The sequence below is a fragment of the Delphinus delphis genome, chromosome 17 (assembly GCF_949987515.2).
Source record: "Delphinus delphis chromosome 17, mDelDel1.2, whole genome shotgun sequence".
NCBI lineage: Eukaryota > Metazoa > Chordata > Mammalia > Artiodactyla > Delphinidae > Delphinus > Delphinus delphis.
The window spans coordinates 68,605,694-68,626,350 of NC_082699.1; the positions used below are offsets into that span (position 1 = coordinate 68,605,694).

At 40.0% G+C, this 20,657-nt stretch overlaps 1 long non-coding RNA gene across 1 annotated transcript in view; it reads left to right on the forward strand.

Moving 5' to 3' along the window:
• LOC132413272 (uncharacterized) overlaps nt 1-14,364 on the forward strand; it is a 395,067-nt gene extending 380,703 nt beyond the window's left edge. Inside the window, exons 13-17 of the long non-coding RNA XR_009516664.2 lie at nt 8,902-9,124; nt 9,244-9,307; nt 10,591-10,778; nt 12,094-12,305; nt 13,763-14,364. This is a non-coding gene — a long non-coding RNA (uncharacterized lncRNA). The remainder of the gene's footprint in view (nt 1-8,901; nt 9,125-9,243; nt 9,308-10,590; nt 10,779-12,093; nt 12,306-13,762) is intronic.
• The last annotated feature ends 6,293 nt before the right edge of the window (nt 14,365-20,657 follow it).

Sequence of the window (20,657 nt, forward strand, 5' to 3'; positions counted from 1 at the left end):
CACAGCCTCATTGGCAAAGAAGTGACCTGTGTTAGTCAGATTTACTGTAGCATCAAATAACCCCCAATATCAGTGGCCTCTCACTACTAGATTTACTTCTTGCTTATGGGCCTGCTGGTCAGGTTCGGTCTGTGGACTGGGTCTTGTCTGCACTTCAGGTTCAGAAGTACTCTACGTGGCTCTCATTCCTGGACCCAGGCTGAAGCAGCAGCAGACACTTGGACATCCACTTCTCACGGAGAATACAGGAGTGGGAGAGAGAGATTAGAAATACACAAAGCTTGAAACTGACCTCCTATCGTTTCCCACCTGCAGCCCACTGGCCAAAGTAAGTCACATGGCCAAGCCCAGTCATGGAGGCTGGGAATTATGCCCTGTCCATGGTGTTGGAGCAAGGAGAGTGAATATCTCTTGACCAATAATGCAATTTCCCAATGAGTGCAACCTCAAAGACTTAAGAAGAGTCAAAGAGTCTTCTTTTTCACTTGCTCAGAGTCTTATTCACGAATCTCCAGTTTCCTTACCTTCTCATCCCCTCCCTGGGTTCACTGGCTGTTAAGCGTAGACTTAATGCCTCTTTTAGACTCAGAAGTCAAACTGCAGGTCCTTTGAGGGCTTAAGATATTGGTTTTCAGCATTACTGATCATTCATGCAATTTACTGAGTTAAATATCATTTTAATAACATTGATTTGTAGTATTAGTAATCTTTTGTGATCTTGATGGAATTAGGAAAACATTTACAAGTGGGGATTTATTTTCTGATGAATGGGGGTAGGTCCTATGATATATCTTGCTCCCATACCAGCTGTAATATTCTCTCTGACCGCATTGGTTCATGAATGTCAAACAGGCAAAATGAGGAGGCGTGCACCGAATAAACTACCCCTCGTTACTGACCCTTCAGCTTTCTTCTTTATTAGGAGGAATTCACAGGCTGGAGGTGACTGATTCCTGCCTTGCAAGCCAGTTATATTGTCTATTGTATTAGTTGAGTCAGGCTTCAGCCATTGTAGCATGAAAGCACCCATAGAAAATATGTAACTGAACAAATGTGGCTGTGTTCCAATAACAATTTGCTTACAAAAACAGGTGGTTGGCCAGATGTGGCCCATGGGCTGTAGTTTACAGATCTCTGCTCTAAATGGCAGCTCCTCGATAAAAACTGATATTGTTCTGATCGAGACTGATGTTACAACAGAGGGTGATGGGTTTCCAACAAATTCCTCTTTTCTGGAAACTTGATGGTATGCTTTTCTTGGAAAAGCAAGTCTTTCATATCGTCATTCAACCCCTTACTGTGTGTGTGTGTGTATTTTAAAATATTTAAACAATTATTTTCCAGCTGTACTGAGATAAAATTGAGATATAACATTGCATAATTTTAAGGTATAATGGTTTGATATATGTGTACATTACAAAATGATCACCACAATAAGTTAGTTAATACATTTTTTGAACAAAGAGTCGTTGGGTAGGGTAACTCTTAAAGAATAAGGATGCTTTTCATGAGTGGAATGAAGGAGAGAGAAGAAGTTATCTCCCATCATGTAGCATCATCCTCACTGTCACTGACTGGAAAATCTGTGAACTGAGATGTAATATGGTATGCCTACATTTTCACAGAAAAATCACTAGAGCTAGAACTGGAGCCCAGATAGCTTTTCTTTTCTTCAAAGTTTTCTCTACTCACCCATGGTTTCTCAAATACAAATTATCATTGGAGAACCAGTTCAAGATTTTTGACTCAGTTGGATACCATCTGTATTACTGTTCATTTTATATTTTCTTTACAGTAACTTTTTAAAAACCTAAATAGAAATATGACAGAAGAAAAGTCGCTCTTTCTACATCAAATGGAAAACAGGTATCAATACTTATCAATAATTATTTAAAATACACTTCTAAACTTTACAGCAGAACAATAACATTCATCTAGTAACATTCACAAAGGAGCATCTCCTGAGTGTGGTCACACTTGAGGAAGCTGAGCAGGACGTCCTGCAGACCTCACCTGTCAGAGGCAGGCTTTGCATAGATGCTGCGGGTTCCATGATTCACCCTGCTCCATCTCAGGCTAACTTAACAAAATTACGGTCTCCAAAAAGCAAATGTAAATCACATACAAATGAACAAAGCCTTGACCCTTACGAAAAAACAACAAAATGACCAACAAAAAAACAACTCTTATGAAACTTCTGCCCTCATTTTCTTCTCTCAATAAACATAAATGGCACAAAAAGCAGCCTTGAGGAAAGAAAAGGATCAATGAATCTTTTATTCCCATCTCTGGCATCTGCAGCATTTTTTGATCACCCGCAAGACTGAAAGCCCCTATAGTGAGTGACAAGACCTTGCCCTTGGGGATCATATTTGAGGCTGAATTTGGGGTTATAAACCAACTGGACTCATGATGATTTGCATACAACAATCTTCACTAAGCAGTTGGTGACCAGCTTGCTGCCAAACCTCACCCAGTTATAAGGGCAACTCTGCAGGTGGACAGCCTTTTTAAGAATATTTTTCTTTTATTGAAGTATAGTTGCTATACAGTATTATATAAGTTACAGGTGTACAATACAGTGATTCACAATTTTGAAAGGTTATACACCATTTATAGTCACTATAAAATATTGACTATATTCTCCATGTTGTACTTGTAGCTTATTTTATACATAATAGTTTGTACCTCTTAATTCCCTACCCCTATCTTGCCCCTCACCCCTTCCCTCTCCCCACTGGTAACCACTAGTTTCTTCTCTATATCTGTGAGTCTGCTTCTTTTTTCTTATATTCACTAGTTTGTTGTATTATTTAGCTTCCATGTATAAGTGATATCATACAGCATTTGTCTTTCTCTGATTTATTTCACTTAGCATAATACTCTCCAAGTCCATCCAAGTTGCAAATGGCAAATTTTCATTCTTTTTATGGTTGAATAGCATTCCACTGTATATATACACTACATCTTTATCCGTTCTTCTGTTGATGGACACTTATATTGCTTCCATATCTTGGCAATTGTAAATAATGCTGCTATGAATATTGGGGTGCATGTATCTTTTCAATTAGTGTTTTTGTTTTTTTCAGATACATACCCAGGAGTGGAATTGCTGGGTTGTTCTATTTTCAGTTTTTTGAGAAACCTCCATAATGTTTTCCACAGTGGATGCACCAATTTACATTCCCATCAACAGTGCACAAGGGTTCCCTTTTCTCCACTTCCTCACCAACAATTTGTTATTTGTGTTCTTTTTGATGATAGCCATTCTGACAGGTGTGAGGCGATATCGCATTGTGGTTTTGATTTGCATTTCTCTGATGATTAGCGATGTTGATCATCTTTTTTGTGTACCTGTAGTGGAGAGATTTTTTTAATTCTCATTTCACAGATGAGGGTCAAAGAACTTGAGCTATTTTCCACGGGTCACACATTTAGAAAGAAGAGGGAACAGATGAAATGGTGAGAATGCTGGGGTGAGGGGCATGGTTTTCTTTTGTTTTGGGGGTGGCAGGTGGAGAGGATCTGAGAGGCAGCCTGGAGGTAGTGGCTAAAACCCAGCCTACTCTTGTGTCTGTCATTGAAAATTGGGAGGGCGTGTTTCTCAGTTGATGCTGATTTATGTGTAACTAATAGAGTGACGGGGAAAAAAAAGGAAGCCCGGTTTCTAATTTTATCTTCGTGGCACTTTACTAAAAAGCCCCTCAAGGTGGCCGGAAGTTGGAAGCCCTCAAGGCTTGAAGTCCTGGACCAGCATGCAAAGGTGCTGGGCACGGAGTGAGGGCCCCCGGAGATGAGACACCGCACAGCTTCCCATCTGGGTATCTGGCTCTCAGTAGCTATTAGGGTGTCTTCTCTCCGACTTCTCATTTGCATAATGTCATACCCATATGGTGTTATTTTATTTACCTCTTGAAAGCGGATGACTACTTTAGAAAGAGAGGAAGCCGGAAGACTTGACCTGAAGGCTTCCTCTGTCCCTCTCGCCCTGCTACCCTCAATCGTTTACTCTCTCTCGTCTTTGCCTCTCTTTCTCTGGCCATCTTGACTTTTGTAAATGAGGACCTTGCTTGAGCGATAGGATCCATTTCTTCCAGTGAATGGTTGCCAGGGGCGCTTGTCTTGTTGAAGGGTTTATCCTGGCAACATTTACAGCTGGTGGTGAATTTAAGCGCGACCTACTCCCATTTCTTCACGATGGAGGAACCTTTGAAAGTTTAAGAAGTCTACCGTGGCTGATTCTGCTCAGATAGATCAAGGGCTTGACTTGTTCTGCTTTGCTATTTTTCTGGGATTTCTGAAAACAGACTTCTTCAATTTTGCCATGTTAGGTGTGAATTTTGCAGTTTACACATAGTTCCTTAGAGCTCTTCAAGACAGAGTTTGCGTCCTGTGTTGGGGGTAAGAGAGCAAATGTTTCAACCTTCCTTTGTTCTTGAAATAATTCTGGGTGATTCACTTATTCATTTATTTGTTCTTGGCTTGCTAACCTATGGTGGTCAAATGCCTGAGAAGTATTAAAAAACAACCCAAAAATAAAACAAATAAAAAAGACCCTTAGAGATACAGCTAAAGGAGGATTCCTTGTTCTTTTAAATACTTTAATTCTGTGTTTATCTATTAAACAAGCACTTATCTTAGGTGCATGACTTGCCAGGCACTGAGCTGGATGCCCAGAATCCGGAGGTGGAGATCTGTTGTCTGCTTTGAATCTGATCAGAGTTAGATAATTTCAAAATTTAGAGTATACAGCTACACAAGACCTACAGAAAAGGGCCCAGGGAAGACAGAGCTTTTGGAAATTTGTGAATTCCACACGTACTTCATGCAAGATTTCATTTGCATGTGTATTTTTCTGGGAAGGGGGTTACTAACTTTCATGGGATTAAAGTATTCATGAACAAAAATGTTTTAGAAACATGACCTCTGCAATTGCAGCAAAAATTTTAGATGACCTACCCCTGGTGTTCTATAAACAAGATCTCTCCTTGCTCAGTCCTGGTGGGTTATCTGCATTTGGGACTTGGTCTACTGGCCTTTAAGTCTATCTTCTGAGAGTAGACTTCAGAAGATACTGACTCAATGTCTCTGTCCTCCAGTGCAGGACCTTGTATCCATGACATTTTTACATTTTCTATTGTGCTTAGCTCATGTCTTATAGCAAATAGGAGAAATCAAAACTGCATTGATAACTGCATTGATCAGTTATGTTCCAAGCTTGTCATCGAATTCTCTCTTTCGACACTTGCATGTCCCTGATTCTGCTCCATCTCTGGCCTCTGTGAAATATCCTGCCTCTCCCAAGGCAGGGTGAGAATAAAGAACATTCCTCAATTGGAGTGTGTGCACACACATGCTTACTTGCACCCCTAATGCTTTGTTCTTTGACTATCATGTGGAGAGAGGTGTTTGGGCACCATATTAATAATAGCTCTTAGTATGTATGTGACACATTCCACCTTCAAAGGCATTTATAAACATTGGAAGATGAAAGCGTGCACCACCCATCTTGGGAAAAAGGGAATGTTAATCACCACCACGTCTGTTCTTTGGAGAGGGTCACAGAATCTGAGAGCTGGAAGGGATGTCAGAGGTCACTATTCAACCTCTGGTCCCTAGAGGAATTCTTTCCTTTGGAGCCCACCAAAGTTGGGGTAGTCCTCAGAATTTCTTCTTGAGTTCAAGCCAATTCTGCCCTTCTGTAACTTTTCAATTATCTATCTACCTATTTACCTATCACCTATCTGTCTATCATCTATCTCTATCTTTCAACCGATCGTCTATTCCCTATCTCACTTCCTCCCTTTTCTTTTTTTCTCCCTCTCTCTCTTTCTCTTCCTTCCTCCCTTCCTCTCTCTCTCCTTCTTATTTCCTTCCTTCCTTCCTCCCTTCCTTTCTCCCTTCCCTCCTTCCTCTTCCTTCCTTTCTTTTTGCAGAGCCCTGCCAAGATTGCAAATGCTTGAACAAAATTATGCTCTTTTAAGACATAAATTTGGGGTGCTTGGTTATGTATCAAAAGATAACTGTAATGCCTGGGCAGACTGGGATATAAGATCACCCTGCTTGCAGTGACATTTCAGGCAGTATAGTGTCTTGCTACCCTCATGTTGGACCCAGCCTTGATTCTGCTTTCTTTGTTGCAGTTCTCTGATATAAAGGCACTGAGGATTTCAATTCCATGCCTCTGCTTCTCTCACTTAGTGTAGCATCTTCAGATGTTACTCTTGTAACTGCTGCTCTGCCTGAGACAAATGTATTCTACCCCTTAAAAGACATAGAGAACTTTAACTAGGTTGTTTTTCCTCTTTTTTGTATAAGAGTCAAAATAAAGGGGACATTTATGTAGTGCCTGATATTTCTCAGGTACAGTGTAAGTACTTTTCATGCCCTAAGTTTTCACCAAAACATTATGAGGTAGATGTTATTGGTTATCTCATTTATAGATCAGGAAGCTCAGAGAGATTAAGTAACCATCTAAAGCTGCACAGCCAAGAAACAGGAGAACTAAGATTTGAACCCAGTTCTGTCTAGATCTATTAATCAATTAATGCAATTAATATCATGCAATTAATATCATGCAATTAATATCATGCAATTTGTATGGTACACAAAAGGCATTTAATGATTATGATGCATTCCTTTCCACCCTTTTGCTACAAGCAGCCCTTCCATTATTTTTTCCATCAGCAATTGTCTATCTATTTTAAAAGAGTTTATCTACAATATAACTATATTTATAAAATAGTTATTAATTTATTCTCCAGTGTCTTTTTACCTAAAGCCATCCATGTTTTAAGAACAGTAAAAACCTAATCATAGGTATTTTATTAGGATTTGTAAAATGCCACACATTATTTTATTAGCTCTTCAATAACCCAGGGAAGTTGATCTTATTGTCCCCATTTTACAAAAGAGAAAACAGAGTCTTTAAAGAGTTGAGTTCCCCAAGATCACACAACTAGTAAGGTGCAGAGCTGGGATTTCCACTCTCTCTCATTCTAACAACTCCGTTCCTTTGAGTTGGCTCCTTATTTCTGAGCTTTGCAGTTCTGCCAAAAAGCACAAAGAATTAAAAAAATTTAATCTCTGCAACTATATCATGGATAGTTGTATTATTTTCAAGGACTTCATTGATAACCAGTGAGTTTGCACTAAGATTATCTATAGGAGAGATATTAGCAGCATCATTGCCAAACTTTGCATTCGGATTTAATACAATTTTTGTGTAAAGAATAGAGGTTTAATAATAACAACAATAGCATAATAATGTAACAGTAATGACAATAGCTGCTATGTATGGAGACCTACCATGTGCCCAGTTTTGTGCTAAGCACTCCATTCCATTTTCTCTTTCAAATCCTCCACCCACAATATTTAATCTCTCTTTTACAGGAAGCTCAGCATCTAAGAAGTTAAGTAAGATGTACAAGGTAGCACTAATGTGGACCTTAGGATCTGGGTCCAGGTCTATCTGGCCCTAAAGCCTGAGCACTTAGTGCAATAGACTAGAAAACATAATCCACTTTGAAATAAGCATACAGGACTTCCTTGAGAACAAATACCTTATACCTTGAGACAAATGAGGACCGTCTTATGCAGTTGTCTGATTCTGTTTCTAAATCATCATGCCCTTGGTAGCACAGGAGTAGGGGTGAAGGTGGGGATGGTTGGCATTTCCGAGATCCAGAATTGTAGCCATGGCCATTTTGAATGATCCTTTCTCAATCTTGGTTCTGAGGAGCAGTGGTAAGAGCTGATGCTCACCTTTTCCACTGGACATGAAGCTTCTTGAGTACAAGATCCTTGAAGATATTCCATAGACCTTGGGTACAGTGTATGGCACATAATAGGGGCTCAATAAATGTCTAGAGTTGCTGTGGAGTTACGGGAGCAAAAATAAGAGATGCCATTCTTTGCCTGGAATGTGTAGAGGGAGAGAATGCAAACATGCTAGACTTAAAAAGTCTTTTTCTGTAGATTGTTTTCTGGTCTATTGCACTGATTAAGTGCTCAGGTTTTAGGGCCAGATAGACCTGGACCCAGATCCTAAGGTCCACATTAGCGCTACCTTGTACATCTTACTTAACTTCTCAGATGCTGAGCTTCCTGTAAAAGTGAGATTAAATATTGTGGGTGGAGGATTTGAAGGAGAAAATGGAATGTACTGCTTAGCACAGAAGAAGGAAGAGAGGAATTATGAATGAAGCAGGGATGATATAAAGACAGCACGTGGGCTCCTCCCTCTTCTGACAGTGATGAGCTCTGTGGTTTTAGGTGAGTCTGTTTTCTCTCTCTGAGCCCACATTTCCGCAGAGGGTAATATTACCTGCTTACCTTTACAAGAGGACTGTGATGAACCCTGTAAGACACAGCATATGGGAAATATATGGAAAATAATAAAAATCTAATGGCAATGGTATCAACCACAACAATGATAAGGAAAGCTTTCTTGTGTTGATTGCCACCCTGGCATTCTTCATACTTTGTCCTCACAAGAACCCTGTGGTCCATTATCTCTAGTTTACAGATGAGGAAACTTTGAGATATTATCATTATTAATTATATAATTATCAAACACATGCAAAAATCCTGACATTCACTCAGTTTTCTGGGAGATGGTAGAGTAAGAGAGTTGGGGATTCAGAGACAGCACTTTGTTGGCCAAAAAACCAACCTTCCAGTTAAGTCTAATTCAGATTGTGCTGGGTACTTCTGTGCAAAATTAGATTCACAAGGGATTTTTTCTTTTATCTAAAATCACTTCACTGAGTGTGTGATTGACATACAAAAAGCTACACATGTTTACAACTTGATGAAGTTAAACCATACCACAATCTATGCCATAAACCTACGCATCTCCTCCAAGCATTTCCTCTACCTTCTTTATTTATTATTTTAAAGAATTCTTGGAAAGTGGAATTACTCTTCTCATCAAACATTCTGTACTACTCTATGATCCAAAGAAATGCCCAGATTCTTCTAGGGCCCACTAGTGATGCCTGGATTGAATTAAAGCAGCTGATTCTCAAGCCAAGTGGCCAGAATTTGGACAACTCTACTGGCTCATCCTCTGTGCTGTATGGAAGAAACCAAGATAATGATACTTTCCCAAGGCTGGGACTGGGTGAGTCTTAATTTGTGAGTGTTTGTGAATGGCTTTGAAGATGGCGGAGGTTATTTAAGTGCTAAGTATTATTATTATTTATTGTGGTTTTAAGCACTGTTTCTCCTTCCCATTGTCAGGCTACAAAACAATAAGGGACCTGGTAAAAGAGCCTCTGGAAGTATGCAAACGTCAATAAATTAGGTAATTTTGGCCTGAGTTCTGTGATGGTATCTGCAAACCTAGCATTAGCTTTGCAGCCTTTTTGCGTGGGTTGGTGGTTGCCTAATTTGCCCTTAAACTTGCCAGCAGCAGGCCCTGACATACGTTTGGCACACACAGGGGATACAAGCACTCTTTGGACAGACCTGTGTTGTTGACATCATGCTTTACTGTGTGCTTTTTGAGATGCAAATTAGGTTCTGGAGGAGACCCTGATCCTTTCATCGTTGATGATTAATGGAAGAGAATTAACATTTGTTGAGCCTTCCTGTGTGCCAGACACTTTTACAAACATGATCTCATTTATTCTCACAACAATCTAGTGACGTAGGTCTGAATGGTTCCATTTTACAGAGAGGAAACAGAGGCTCACAGAAAGTTAAATGATTTGCCCTTGATCATATAACTAGCAAAGAGGCTTAACTAGAATTGAAATTCAGGACTGTCTGGTTCCAAAGGCCATGCTCTTTTATTATATTAAACTACAGGCAACATATTTTACTTTACTCTTCACCCCAACTGCCCAGTCAAGTTTCCCCAACCCCCTGCTAAAAATCTCTTCAGTGCCTTTCCATAGCTTTCAATGGAATAGAGACCATGCTTCTACAATAGCCCTGCACAATCTCTCTCTGGCTCCCTCTCCAGCTTCATTCAACCCCATGTTTGTTTATTTCAGCTACTTGAACATGACAAAACTTCCTACTTCTGCGTTTTTGCACAAACTGCATGCAAAAGCTTATCTTTCCCTTTTTCTTCAGCTAATGCTCGCTGGGCCTTTACACGTCATTTTCTGGGGATGACTTCTTTGAAAATGCAGACCAATAGTTCTCCAAGTGTGGTTCCTGGTCCAACAGAGAGTAGCATCACCTGGGAGCTTATGAGAAATGCAATTCTCAGGCCTCACCCCATACCTCCTGAATCAGAAACTGGGCAGAAACTGAAAATTACCAGGGTTTTTTCAACCTAGACACTATTGACATCGTAGAGTGTTTAGCAGCATGCTAGCTCTTACCTACTGAAGGTCAGTAATACTCTCGTTCCTGTCCTCACCTTCCTCCAAATTGTGACAACCAAAAATGTCTTCAGACATTGCCTAATGTCCCCTTGGAGGGTAAAACTGTCCCTGGTTGAAAAAAATCACTGCTTTAGGCTGAGTTATGTCTCCCTGTGAGACACTCCTATAGCATTCTGGACAGTTGAGGTTAATTAGTTAGTAACTTATTGGAATAATTTGTTTAAAGCATGTTTCCACTGTCCTAATCCAGCAGCTAATGCGCTACCGAACACCCAAGTTGGTTCTCAGGAAATACCATTGTACCCAGTGACACGGTCAACTTGCACCATTACCTCCTCAAGCCCAACCCTATATCTGAATTCTGGGGAGGAGACAGAACTTGAGGCTAAAGTGGGATCACAGGCAAGTGGGATCCTTGAGATTCTTCACAATTTAAAGGTAAGTCTCCTCCATCAGAACCCTGGGAGCAAAGGGGCTCTTTCATGCCCAGCTCAACAGGATCTAAGCACCGCTTTTTAAAAAGTTTAGTGGCAGAGAATACGATTAAATGCAGGAGAAAGAAAAAAAAGTCATTTTAGGATGATGCAGAAGGCCCTGACCGAGATAGGCTCAGTGTCGCTCTCACCGAAAGAGAAACAAAACCTCATTCTGCCCGCAAGAGCAATAAGGAGATTGCTGGCTACGAGACCTGACTCAGCTTGCCTTCTAGTAGCTTGTCGTTTTATCGGTGGTACAGTCACCTTAAAGAGGAGCGGGAGAGGCAGATTCTGGTCCTTTTGCCGCCTTATACTTCCTCAGCCTGAGAGGTCATTTCTAGATCCAGGGTAAAGGAGAGCTGCAGAGTTGAGGAAGAATGGAATTCTTGCTTGTGTTCAGTGTCATCATCCTTGCTCCATATGAAGTGGTTGTGGACCTGAGACACTTGATTGGCTACATGGACATCGTCCCTCTTAGGGCTCACACTGCTTCTGGGAATGAGGCCCGCCCAGTTTCTTAGGAGGTATTGCAGTCGCCTGGCTAATATCAGGCTTCGTGTAACCTACATGATTGTTACAATTTGAGAGTTGCAGTCAAGATATGGGAAGGTATAGACCTAAGAGGTAATTTTTTTTTTAAGTTATACATATAATATATCTTTTCTTTTTTCTCAAAGAAAATGTTAATTTTTTTTGAAGAAATTTTGAAAAGATGAAGGAAAGTGGAAAAAAAATAGGATTTTTTTCCTATTTCAAAATGTTCATTCCTATTTCATTTTTTTGTTACCAGACTCTACCAACAATTTTCCTTTCCTGCTTTTTCACTTAACATTATCTTTTAAGCCTGTCTCCAAGTTTTTGTAAAATGACGTCATTTTCAAAGTGATCCTGGCATTCAATTTCCATTCATTCCCAAATGTAATGCCATTAAAATGCCCCAAACTTAGAAACAGGAATACAATATTCTAGCCGCTCAGAAAGCACAAACTAAAGTATTCACTTAAAGCTAAAGACTGAGGTCTCAATTACTTTGACACTAAGAGCTCTAAATATTCAGTAATTACAAGTTTACTGATTCATGACGGGTAATAAGTTGCATAGGACCAAAACTACAGCATAATTTCAAATATCTTCATTATAGTCTATATGCCAAATTGATTGAAACTATCCCATTGTTGGCATTTGCTGTCATAAATAGCTTTGCAACAAACATCTTTTTTTTTTTTTTTTTTTTGCGGTATGCGGGCCTCTTACTGTTGTGGCCTCTCCCATTGCAGAGCACAGGCTCCGGACGCGCAGGCTCAGCGCGGCCATGGCTCACGGGCCCAGCCGCTCCGCAGCATGTGGGATCCTCCCGGACCGGGGCACGAACCCGTGTCCCCTGCATCGGCAAGCGGACTCTCAACCACTGCGCCACCAGGGAAGCCCAACAAACATCTTATATATGACTTCTTCCCCCTGAAATTAAGAGCATTTCCTTTGAAATGAGGTTAGAAATTCAATCATTGGTTTGAAAAATATGAATGCATCTAACCTTGACAAAATTTCCAAAAAAACTACCTTCCAAATTGTATTTCCATTAGTGATGTTTGAGTGCATTTATTTCATTTACTCTAATCAATATCAGTTGATACTGAGCCTCAGTATTTGCATTTCTTGGATGATGGCTCAGATTGAAGGGGACAAGCTAGTATGAGTATTTGGTTTTTCACAGACATGCATGACACTGGAGCACAACCCATTCGTCTTTCACTCTGCACCCCTCCAACATCAAGAACATCAGTTTAGCTTCGATTAGAGTTAAGGTGTTTTTCTGCCAGAGACTTTTTTCAAGCTTATAGTCATGAAATCTGTTTTAAAAACTGGTTAAATGAGTGCTTTCCTTCCCATCCCACTCTTGAAATAAATTCAGATTCCCAAAAGAACTGGATCTCTTCTTGCAGGAGTGAAAGATAATTTGTTGGCATGTATATTTTCTTATAGAACCAAATTACTGAGGGGAGTTGTAACCTGGTTTCAAATACTTTTGGGTTTCTTCACTCAGAGCTACTTTTTGTCATTGCAATTAGAGCAGGGGAGACTGATTTTCAAAGCTAAGTGTAGTTGTCCAGTGAACAAATGATGGAGAAAACACCGACACAGAGGGGAACTACTTCTTTCCCTTCCTTTCCTTTTTTCTCTCCCTCCCTTCCTCCCTCCTCACTTCCTTTCTCTCTCTCTCCCTTTTCCTCCCTTCCTTCCTTCCTTCCTTCCTTTCTTTCTTCCTTCCTTCCTTTCCCTCAGCTTCTATTTAATCTCAGGTGGACTATATGTAAATAGGAATTCATTAGTATAATGAATACTACAATATCGCTATTAATAACCATGGCTTATTAACTGGTTAGGGTAACCCCCCAATTAACTAGCTTGAATGAGAATGTACCTTTTGGTAAATTAAAATTTCAAACTAATTAGGGATATTTCAATGATTTTTTTTCTCCTTCAACTCTTGATGCTGAAACTCTTTTTCTTCCTTAAAATACATCTTTGTTTTCATTTCTTAGGAGTTTTCCCATCATGGTGATGAAATTTTCTTAGAGAAGAAAAAACCTTACAAGATCTTTATTCTACACAGAGATCTTGTGTAGGACTGAAGATGTAGTTATTAGAGACTAGGTCTCACTTCTGTAGCCTCCAGGGTATACTCTGGAAACTGCAATTTTGTTGTTATTGTGCTGATGTTAATTTATTTTCCTATTGTCATGGAGACTGTCTAGCAATAAAACTCACCTGTTTCCTCTTCTTCCTGGACACACAGCCTACATTTCCCAACTTCCCTTGTATAAGGTGTGGTCATGTGACTGAACTCTAACCAACAGAGTGTGATCAGAAGTGATATGTCTCACTTCCTGGTCCAGCATATAAGGATTTCTCATGGTCCCTTCCATGCTCTTCCCTGTTGACCAGCCTGGTGCAGACACAGATGAGCCATTAACCTGGGGAGCCCCATGTTGAAGATGATGGAGCCATGAGATGGAGGAACCTGTTTCCTGGAATCAGGAAGAGGACCACGGCGGATCAATGTCACCCATTTTGGCTTTTACATTTGTGAAGATTTCTACTGTTTGGGACAATACACATTTTTGAAATCTGTTTATAATAGCAGATAATGATACTTTAATTAATGTTATCACTTATTAATAAAAGGAAGATCAAAACCTAAATTTCAATTAACTCATGTTTATGATGAGTTGATTTCCAGAGGATTAAAATTTTCTTACAATCACTGCCTAGAGTTGTCTCTCAGATTGTAGAGTCAGTCAGTGCCCATGCAGCGGGAGAGATGGAGGTTCAGTAAGGTGGGATCAAGGGCTTCCAAAGTTCTTATGGCCTTTCCCAAGCCATTCCCCAGCCAGAGAACTAATGCCTGGAATGGAAAGGAATGAATAGCACCTCTGTTTTTGACCTTTATCTCTGTCAAAATGTAAACCCTCCATATCACGTTAAGCTTTTATTTATTATTTAAACTGTTGTGTACAGGAAGGGTCTAAAGAACAGACAAAACTAATACTGGCCTCTAGATAACATCCATGAAGTGCATTGAGATCCCGGATAAAATTCAGTGTCTTGTTCCTGAATTAAAAATAAAAAAGTATTCTGAAAAAAGGACTGCCTTTAAGTAGAGAATTGTAAGGTAGGAGGCACAATTCTTCTCCTTCCCATTGACTGCACACTATATTCTCTAGGTGAATCAGCAGTGTACGTATAAATCATCCCTTTGGCATTTGGGAGTACAATTTTGGGGATTTGAGTCAATAATGTAGTCAGCTACCAATTTCTGTCTTTTAGTGTAGGGGTTTGGTTGGGGTGGGTAGAAGGCAAGGATCCAGGGATTTAGGAAAGAGAAATAGACCTTGCCTTATTTCTTTGAACACAAGAACTCAGCAGAGCAATGAATGACATCCTAAATGCACAATGGGGATTCTTCTGCAACAGATTGTTGCTAAATAGCTCTCTGGGTTTTTTTTTTTTGGTTTTTTTTGTTTGTTTGTTTTGTTCTGTTGTATCTGGGCTGATGAGGTGCTCTCTGCCCTGGGTGAGTTACTTCTTTCATCTTTGTGGATTGATTCTCTTGTAGCTCCTAAAACATTCATGCCTTTCATAAATATTTTTTGACTGAAGGTTGTATATATTTAACTGGGGCTCATAAATATGCCTTTAAGTTTCTTTTTCTTCAGTGTTCTGATTCTTCTTGATATTTTTGATTTCCCATCACCCTTCTGAGCTCCTAAGTTAAAGTAAGTTTGCATATATACTCATATATTTCATAGATGTACTTCTTTATCAGAAGGAGCCCCGAGCTGGAGTTAGGAGGCCTTGATTCAAATCATTGCTACTAACTACACTTGTGATGGGTCAGGGTAATTCCCCATCTACATGATGAGAGTTGCAGAAGTGTGGGAGACTGTGTTCTCCATGAAATGCCTGCATAGTGCCCAAGAAATGGGGGTTCATTTTCCATAGCATGTGTTCCATGTACAATATGCTATGATCAAGGGATGTAACCTGTCCCTTATTGCACTTCATTCCTGAATCTTTTTCCTCCATTCTCTTCTCCATTTTTTTCTCCTTCCTCTTTCTCTTGCTATCTTGGAGAGATCACTCAGTGGTGGAGCCAGGATGATCGATATGCCAGGGCAGCTGAACTGTCAGCTCATCAGGAATTGCCCACATTGCAGACCATTCATTACATCACTGGACATCTACTGAGTATCTAAAATTTGCCAGGTACTACGCTCAGTAGGTGCTTTTTAAACCTAATTTTTACCGTGCTATTTTCCTTATCATACAAAAAACACAGTTATATTGAGTCTTTTCTGAAAATACCAAAAAAGAGATAATAAGAAAAAATCATTTATAGTCCCACTTTCTAGAGTTTACCACTATGAATCGTTGAATGTGTGTTTTTTCTATGGTTTTTGCTATGTAAGAATACAGTTTTAAAAAGGGAGTTAATATGAAATTACATTGTACATCTTGATTTTTCACATTAATTTTTCACATTAATAATCCATTGACTTCATTTCACTTCCTCTTTACTTCTGGTTGTTGGATTGGAAGAGGTGATCTTTCCTGTGTGTGATGTAAATTCACTGCAGGATGTGCATAGCAGAAAAACACTACCACTACAAGAGTCCACTCCAATGGACAATAAACTCCAATTTGGCAAAAAGGAGATGAAGGCATAGATGATGTCCCAAAAGGCCCTTTTACTATAAATGATTTCCTGGAAACACTATGGTCAAGTCAAAATCTTCTTGTGAGTGAGAAGAAAATTACAAGACTGAGCAGATTCAAGAGTGAAACTCATCTGTGTCAATGTGTGTTGGCCCAAGTAGGACACACATGCAAACATACTGCCCTTTTACTAACAGGTCATTGTTTCAGATGCAAAATAAACAGCTGAAGGATTTCTCAAATGTTCTTCCTCAATAAGATAGGAAATAGCCTGCTCATACAAAATACTCTAGTCCAGTCCTAATCTAGCACACATTATTATTATTATTTACAATTAATGTGCCAGGTACTGTGAATTATTTATTATTATTATTTTTTTTTTGCGGCACGCGGGCCTCTCACTGCTGTGGCCTCTCCGGTTGCGGAGCACAGGCTCCGGACGCGCAGGCTCAGCGGCCATGGCCCATGGGCCCAGCCACTCCGCGGCACGTGGGATCTTCCTGGACCGGGGCACGAACTCACGTCCCCTGCATCGGCAGGCAGACTCTCAACCGCTGCGCCACCAGGGAAGCCCACTGTGAATTATTTAACCATGATTTTACTTAAAAAGTTCTATACAGCAGGAAGTCAAGTTCATAAAGATTAAAGGATTTACCCCAAATCAAATAGCTAGTTAATAACCGGTCCAGGAGGCAAACTAAAGCTGCCTGACTTTAAATCTGGAGTTCTAAGACTACCACATGCTGCTGCCTCTCCCGTGTGAAAAGGACACAAACTATATTGAATGAATAAATGAATCAAATATAGTATGGATCTTAATAAATGTTAATTGACTGGGAACCACAGTTCTCTCACCAAATTTGATTCTCCACACCAAATGAGATAGTAAATTACATGTAATGAACTTACTGGACAAACTACATTTCCTAGTGTTTGAGACCAGCTGAGGTCTCTTGGGGACAGCCATGAGAGTAGGGGGTAAACCGCTGGAGGCAATGCACTCTCAGCATTGCCTCTGAGTTATCATCACGGCATCAAGCCAGGGAGCCCTCCTTCCCAATCATTGCTGTCCAGCACTCAGCTGAAACCAAGACACCAGGATTTGGTACAGCACTGCTGCTTGGGGCGTCTTGACTCTGTATCTCTGGACCCATTTACTTAACTTAAAAATGACAAGATTGGTTCAAAGATGGCAGAATAGGGGTTTTCTGAGGTTCTTTGCCTTTTCCTGACTCCCAGTATAAACAACAAAGAAACAGAGATTATCATACTAAGTGAAGTTAAGTCAAGCAGAGAAAGACAAATATCATATGATGTCACTCATATGTGGAATCTAATTAAAAAAATGATACAAATGAACTTATTCACAAAACAGAAAGACTTACAGATATTGAAAACAAACTTATAGTTACCACAGGGGAAACATTGTGGGGAGGGATAAATCAGGAGTTTGGGATTAATGTATACACACTATTATATATAAGATAGATAACCAAAAAAGACCTACTGTATAGCACAGGGAACTCAATATTCTGTGATAACCTGTATGAGAAAAGCATCTGAAAAAGAATGAATATATGTATATGTATAACTGAATCACTTTGCGTACACCTGAAACTAACAAACATTGTAAATCAACTATACTCCAATAAAATTAAAAAAAAAAAAAAGAATATGAGTAAAGGCTTCAATGAAACTAACAGAGTGCTGGAGGTCAACCTTACAATGGCCAAACATGGTGATGTCTGGGCTAAGGAAAGGAAGGAACATTATATCTTGACCTTGAACAGAATGACAATTACACATAAGCAACTGCCAATATTCCAAAAGGCCCATTCCATGAGCTTTTGAATGAGTCACAGAAGTAGGGTCATGGAAAGATCTAAGGAGAGGTGACACATGTCTCTCTGGAGATCAGTTTAACTTCTCAGAATAGTATGAAAGAGAAACCAAGCCAACAAGCCATTTCTATCGTCCACAATCCTCCGGGCCAACTAAGACAGATGATGCATTTCTGTTTTTTCAGTACCTACCATAATGTCTTGCTCATAGTAGCTTTAATAATCTAAAGGAATAAAAGGCTTAAGTGTGAGGGATAGTGTTGAAGAACCCACAAGAATACTTTAAACTTTGTGCTGGGTTTGAACCTCTGGCTTTAACTTACCATGTAATGCTGTGAGGTTCTTCTGAGTCCCTGTCTAGGAAGCACCGTCAGGGATATGAAATGTGAAGAGTATGAGGTCATTCCTTAGTTCTAACATCCAGAGCCTGTGTTTTTTTCACAGGGTGTCTGAGGTAGCTGATCTCCTGTCTAACCCCCAGTTGTATCTGTAGGCTTTGTAGAGAATGAACGTAGATACTGAATCCACCTCCTAGTCAACAGGAGAATGAGGCCTGGTGATGCCATCCCCTCTCTGACACCTCACTATGTAACTGTCTTAAAGACCCCGAGGCCCTGGAGGAGGAAGACCTGGTGCAACCCAGGCCTCCCCAGGGCTGAGTCTCATCGAGCCCCTGAGATGACTGTCTCTGAGCCCAGGGATGCCTGGATCACGTTGTCATTAGCTCTAGTGAGATGTTCTAGAAAACCTATGGGAGACAAGATGCCTTTAGGTATTGGCCACTGTGATGATTTCTAGAAAATTGGACACCAGGACCATGGGGGCTTGCTTCTCCTCAATTGATTCTTTTTGTCCATGAGCTGGTGGGAGGATACTCTGCTTCAACTTCATCTCTGGGCATCCTCCAGTCTGTATCCTGACCCCTCATAGTCTCTCTTCTGATGGTGGCTTAAGGGACCATTCTTTCCAGGGATCAAAACTTTACAGTAACAATAGCTAACTTTCCTTGACTATTTCCCAGGAGCTCTGAGAAGGGCTTTACATGCATTATAACATTTAACTCTACAAGGAAGATAATTTTTTTTTCTTGGGACAAATGAGACACAGAGAGCCTAAATAACTTGCCCAAGGTCACAAAGCTAGTGAGTCCTAGAGCTAAGAAATAAACCCAGATCAATCTGGTTTTACAACCTTAACCTGTACTCTCTTTATCCTGAATAACTCTGATGGTGAATCTTCAGAAATTTACATAAGGATTTGGGGGTTCAGCTGTGCCTTCCCAGCACCACTGGAGTCAGGGGACATGGCCTTGAACTCTATGTTCTCTTCATAATAAATTAATAAATATGTGATTATAAAATAATAAATATGTGATTTGGAGATTTCTTTCTTCCTTCCTTTCTTTCTTGCTTTGTTTCTTTTCTTTCTTTGTTTCTTTCTTTCTTTCCCCTTCCTTCCTTCCTTCCTTCCTTTCTTCCTTCCCTCCCTTTTCTTTCGAGTTTCTTTATCTCTAAATCACAGCCAGGGGCATGGTAGGGTCCTCCCATGTGGTTGTTGTGGGAATTAAATGAAAGGATAAATGTGAATAGAGTCCTCCAGAGGGTCAAAATTCAGAGGGGGAGACAAAACCCCACATAGCTGGTTCTTTAAAACAACAGGCTAATAGCAACACAAAAGGACATACGTTTCCTGGAACTGACAAGTTTCTCTTTACTGTATTAATGGAGACAGTGACCCTGATCATGTCAGTGGTTTTCAGGGTGCCCTTGGCGATGTGTGGATCTACGGATTGTATATTGCAACTGGACTTTGGCTGTTCAAAGATGACAATGGCTGGGTTGCCTGGAAGAAGTCTTTCTGCATTGCCCATGAGGTTGAACTTCTTACCTAATGTGATCAAAACTTGGGAGGAAAGCACTTGCTGGATTCACATATTGGTGGATACCCAAAAGACAAAGAAAAATGTTTATTACATAGTGGGTTAGGGAGAATGATTGGAGGAGGATGAAAGAGAAAGGAAGATCTAGGAAGAAAGAGGAGAGAGAAAAGAATATGGAGGGACTGAAAGAAGAGAAAAAAATTTGAGACAAGAGGAAATGACTGAAGGAAAGTCTGAAAATATATAAAAGGGAGAGAGAGAGAAAGGGAGGGAGAGAGAAAGAGAGAGAAGAGAGGGAGAAGGGGGGAAGAAAGAAAAAGGGAGAGGTAAGAAGAGAGGGAAAAGGCAGGGAAATGAGAAGGGAGGGACACTGAGAAAGAAGAAAAGGGAGATAATGAAAAGATACCATTTTAAAGAAACTATTGTGTGCTAAACACTATACTAACTGCTAGATGGGGGGATGTTCTTTAGCCGTGGTGGAGCCTTCCTGAAGTCCCAGAAGGTTACAATTGAACAGAGGTACAGAATCCTTATCTTGCTCTTAACACCTTGAACCTTGAACTTCATGCTGACCCCAACTTTATGCATATTCAGGTGATTCATTTCTGAACCCAAATGTTTGAAGAGCATTGAATCTACTGAATTCTCCTTTATCAACTCTCTCCCTTTCCTCTTCATTACTTACTTATTTAATAATATTTATTGAACACTATCTAGGGGCCAGGTTCTATTCTAATTGTTTTAATAACTTCTTCTGAGACTTCTGAGATGTTCATTCTTATGTGTGTGTATACCATTATCATCAGCATCAATATCTTCACCATTACCATTATTTCCTCATAACCTTTTATGTGCAATCCTCCCCTGAGACTTTGCAAATGATCTTCACGTCAGTTATCACATT